A 5,237-nucleotide genomic window follows, 5' to 3' on the forward strand; every position below is an offset into this window, starting at 1 on the left:
AAAAATAAAATGTATCCTAATAGAAAAAGAATATATATGTGTGGATATATATGTATATATATTATATGTTTTATATATATATCAATACACACATATATTATATATATATGTTCAATAAAAAAGTATCCAAATAACTAAATGAGAATAAAAAGAGGTATAATTTGCAGAGTGCTTAATAGTTACCAGGCACTCACTCTGCCTGTGTTGCTGTATTTGAGCCTCATGGCTAACCTTCTGAGGCCAATTGTATGTAATTAACCCTGCTTTCTAGATGAGGAAGTGACCTCGGACAGAGAGGGTCCCTGACGGCAAGTCTCCGAGTTGAGAATCGGGTGACCTGGGCTGGGAACTCCGGGCCTCTTCTCTATCACGCCACGCTGCCTAGGAAGTGGTAGAAATTCTCTTCTGATGGAGCATACCCAATGTTTTGGAGGTCATGCTGCACAAAGGCTACTTTCCTTTAAAGCAAGAAGACTCATTTTGTTTCAGACCTATGGCTGAGGAAAGAATGGCAGAGGCATTTTGCAAAGTGAGAGGACTGGGTGCTTTTGTTCTGAAGGAATATTTCCATTGCTCCTAAGGTTTTCACTTTCTCTCCTCACTTACTTCCATATTAGCACATGGCAAAATCAGTCCTGGGTGTTTGGAAAGTCAAACTGAATTCTTAACTCTCCAATGAGCATATTTATTGACATTGGGGAGGGTGCTCATTGTAAGAATAAAATGGAGATAGACGAGAACATCAAAGTGATGGAGTTCTAGAATGGCCAAGAGCATCTGTCCCTCTCAGCTGGCAGTGGCCATGAGGGGACTACGTTGCAGACATGAGGGATGAGCATCCCTTAATACCTTAGGATGCTTCCTCCGTGCAAGGGCACTCTCCTACATACAAGGCTCAACTGTCCAAATCAGAAAATCGACATTGGTACATTTACACCACCAAACCCTCCAGACCCTGACTAATGGCCCCAACAATGTCCTTCATGGGTCAGGAGCCAATCCAGGGTCACACACTGCATTGGGTGGTCATGCCTCTTCAGTTCCTCCATTCTGTTTCATCTTTTCCTGACCTCGACAATCTTGAAGTCCAGGCTCTTATTTGTACAATTCTCTCCGTTTATGTTCGTCTCGAGTTACCTCATGATTGGATTCGGGTGATGCGTTTTAGTCAGGGATCTCACAGAAGTGATGCTGTGTCCTTCTCAGTGGCTCAAATCAGGAGGCACACATTGGCAGTGTGTACCATTGCTGGGGATGTTAACGTTTCTTATCACCTGATTAAGATGATGTTTGTCAGGTTTCTCTGCTGTATAGTTAATTAATATGTATGATGAATGTGTTTATTAAGTAACTAATAAATATCCTGTGGGGAGATACTTTGAGACTATAAATATTTTATTTCTCATCAGACTTTTTCCCTCCAGATTTAGCGTCTGTTGATGCTTCTTGCCTGAATCAATTATTACTATCTTGGTTACCAAACAGTGATTTTCTAATTCTATGATTTCTTTTGGATTTGTTAGTTTGCATTCTGCTGGAAGAGAGAGCTTCTCTTGCTCTTTTGCTAATGAATGAATTACTAATTAATATGTATAACAGATTCCTAGTTTACTCAAAGACTTTGAATCCATTACTATCATGTTTTTCTTTTGCTCAAACTGTCCCAGACCTGGCCAGTGGGAGCCCCCTCAAAGTGACTCTTTTGTTCTTTTGACATGAACTGATCATTCCTTAAGCACTTCCCTATTTTTTGGCACAATAAGATATTTCTGACTTATATTTTCCGGGCCACAACCCCAGAGTCAACCATTTTGAGTGGTTTTTCAGTTAATTACTGGGAGAGGTATGTTAAAATCTCCCACTATGATAGTGGATATTTTCTTTTTTTTTTTTTGTAGTTCTGGCAGTGTTTTTCTGTATTTTTAAGCTCTGTTAATAGGTACATCTGCCTAGTGAATTGTACTGGTAGCTTTATACAGTAACCTTATTTCCAGTAACACTTTTTTTGCCTTAAGGCTTAGTTTATCTGTTATCAATTACATATTCTAGTTTATTTTTTGTTTAATATTTTCCTGGTATATCGTTTTTTTTAACATTTTACTTTCAATCTTTTGGTAGCCATACCATTTAGTGTGTCTCATAAAAAGAGGTAGCTGGCTTAAAAAAAAATCTGATCTAAAAATATAATAAGCCATTTTCTTTAAACCTGCTGTATCCAACCCTATTTTCAAATTGTAGTAATTGATATAATTGGATTTACTTTTAACATCTTCATTTGTGCTTTCTATATATTTAGATTTTTCTGTTTTCCCCCTCCTTTCTTGCTCTGAATTTATCATTGAGTAGTTTTTCTTATTTCATTTCTCCCCCTCTGCTAGTTTGTTAGTTATATACTTTATTTCTCTTCTATTTTGTTTACTTTAGAAATTAATTTTAATGTGAATATCTACTTTTTCAAAATCCTGACCATTATAAGGGCATCAGAACAGTTCAACTCCAATTATTCCCCTCCCAAATGACAAACTATGCATATGAGATCTATCTTTGAAAAATTTTTAATCCCTGAAGAAATTATTATTCTTTTATGCAGTCAATTTTGTTTCGATTCATCTACATATTTGTCAGCATCTTTGTTTATAATTTTTTTTTTCATTTCATACCATGTGAAATTACTTTCCTTCTGCCTGAAGTACATTTGTTATATTTTCCTCTAGTGAAGTTCTGATGGTAGTAAAGTTTCTCAGTTTTTCATTATCTGAAAATGACCTTTATTGTCCTCATTCTTGAAAGCTATTTTTTTCTTTCCACAGGATATAAAATTTTATTTACTATTACTTTCTCCCAGTTTACTGAAGATATCATCCTACTGCCTTCTAGCTATTTTTTATCATTATTGCTGTTGGGAAATCTGTAGTCACCCCAATTTGTCATCCTTTTGAAAGCACTTGGCTTTTATTTCTTCGTCTTTGGTGAACTGAAAATTGCACTATGATTTGTTAGGTGTGGATTTCTTATACATCCTGGTTTGGAACTCATTCAGCTATTATCTATTCAAATATTGTAAACATCTGTTCTTTTTTCTTTACAGAACTGTGCTTAACTGCATGTTCAATTATTTTCACAACATCTTCTATGCTTCTTAACTTCTCTTTTCCAATTCTTAGTGTCTCTACTCTGGAGATTTCTTCCTGTCTATCTTCTAGCTCACTAATTCTCTCTTTAGCTATGTCTAATTGAATTTTTAATTTGAATTATTGTAATTTTACTTACATAAGTTCAGTTTTGCTTTCTAAATATCCTTGTTCATATTTTAGCCTCTTGTACCTAATTCATATCTTCAAGTTTCTTTCATTTCCTTAAATTTATTAAACTACTAATTTTATCCACTATGTCAGGTCATTCAGTGGCTGAAGTCTTTGCATGTCTGACTCAGCTGGTTGAGGATTCTGCTTTCTCTGGGTCATGTTGCCTTGTTTCTTTTTGTGTTTTGTGATATTTGAAAGTGAGCTCCTTCCTTGGAACTTTATTTATTTTTAGGAGTTCCTTGAGACCTGGCAGATGGCGACTCTGCACCAGAACAAACTTGCACATGCTTCTGCAGATGCAGAAGAGGGTTGCCAACTTCCACTTATTTTAACCTTAATTCTCAGTTTAAGAGTTTTCTCAGTTTAAGAGTTTTCGGACTATCCACATCCAGGTGGTGTGGTTTCAGACTTCAAACTGTATGAGGGCTAGTTTATTATTACACATTTTCTGGTTGGGTTTCCCCCCCCTCTTCAACCAGCACACTTTTGAGGACAATTTCCTATCAGTGCCCTTTGATGGGGGCAGATTTATTGTTGATTTATCCATATACTTATGGGGTCCTTTTATGCACTTTTATGCACTGAGTGGAGATTCCTATTCAATTTATCACCTTGAGAGGTTCCTGGGCTTTTTCTCTGGTTCACTACATTCTCTGAGGCCATGGAAACTGATGGTCTAGTTCACTTTGATTTTACTAGTGCCCTTAAATGCTGCTCTCATGCTCCAGCTACCTCTTAGAGTTGCCAATTTCTGTTGTGTTAGTCTTTCAGGGCTGCTGTAACATTACCACAAATCAAGCAACTTAAAACAGCAAGAGTTTATTCTCTCACAGTTCTGGAGGCTAGAAGTCCAAAATCAAGGTGTCAATAGGGCCATGCTCCCTCCAAAGTCTCCAGGGTAGAATCCTCCCTTGCTTCTTCCTAGCTTCTGGAGTGTGACAGCAATCCCTTGGCATTCATTGGCTGTGATAGCACAACTACAATCTCTACCTCCCTCTTCACATGGCCATCTTCCCTCTGTGTCTGTGTCTCTCTGTGTCCAAATTTCCCTCTTCTTATAAGAACACCAGTCACTGGGTTAGGGCCCACTCTAATCCAGTATGACCTCATCTTGACTTGATTACATCTGCCTATTTCCAGATAAGCTCATATTCAAGGGTTCTGGGTGGGCATGAAATTTTGGAGGACACTATTCAACCCAATCTATATGTCTTACATTTTTGTGATCCTACCAATGTATTAAAAATTATATCTAAATTATTTTATTCAGGACGTTGTCATTTATTTGTCTCAGTAGAGGATTGGGAAATTCCAGTATTATTGGGTCATACTTCAGAAATAAATACCTTTGTGCTTTTCTTTATTTTTTGTTAAGATGGTAAGCACCAGGATGACAAGAACTGTGTCCATCCATTTTGCTTTGTGTTCTCAGGATCTAGCAGAGCAGAGAGCAGGTATTCAATAAACATTGGTAGCATAAGTGAATGAATGTTTTAATAAGTGAGTTTCAAAATATAACAACTGGGTTACAGCATTTGGAACAAGAGTTATTTGAGAACCTCCTTCCCAATACTCCAGTTTGACACTTGGGGCTGAATAGTTTTCCATGTTCCTTGAATTAAAAATTCTGCTGGCTCACAGTTTTCTTAGATCCTCTGCTGTTGCTCCCTAACCCTGCCCATATCCTCCTGATCTGCCAGTTTCATTCCTGTAATGGCTGCACATTACACAAAGCTTCAAAAATTTCCCCCTTCTCCTCTTTTTCCAGGAGGTAGCTGTCATGCATTTTTGTGCCAAAAGTGTGCTAAGTGTTTTCACATTTTGTCTCATGTAATCTTCACAAGCTTATAAAGGTATTGATAATACCTATAAACAAGGTATTGATAATACCTATAAACAAGCCTATAAAGTAGGTATTATCATCTATCATGG

Source organism: Delphinapterus leucas, chromosome 8 (assembly GCF_059928025.1).
Source record: "Delphinapterus leucas isolate spDelLeu-1000000601 "Yukka" chromosome 8, BTC_Dleu_Yukka2, whole genome shotgun sequence".
NCBI lineage: Eukaryota > Metazoa > Chordata > Mammalia > Artiodactyla > Monodontidae > Delphinapterus > Delphinapterus leucas.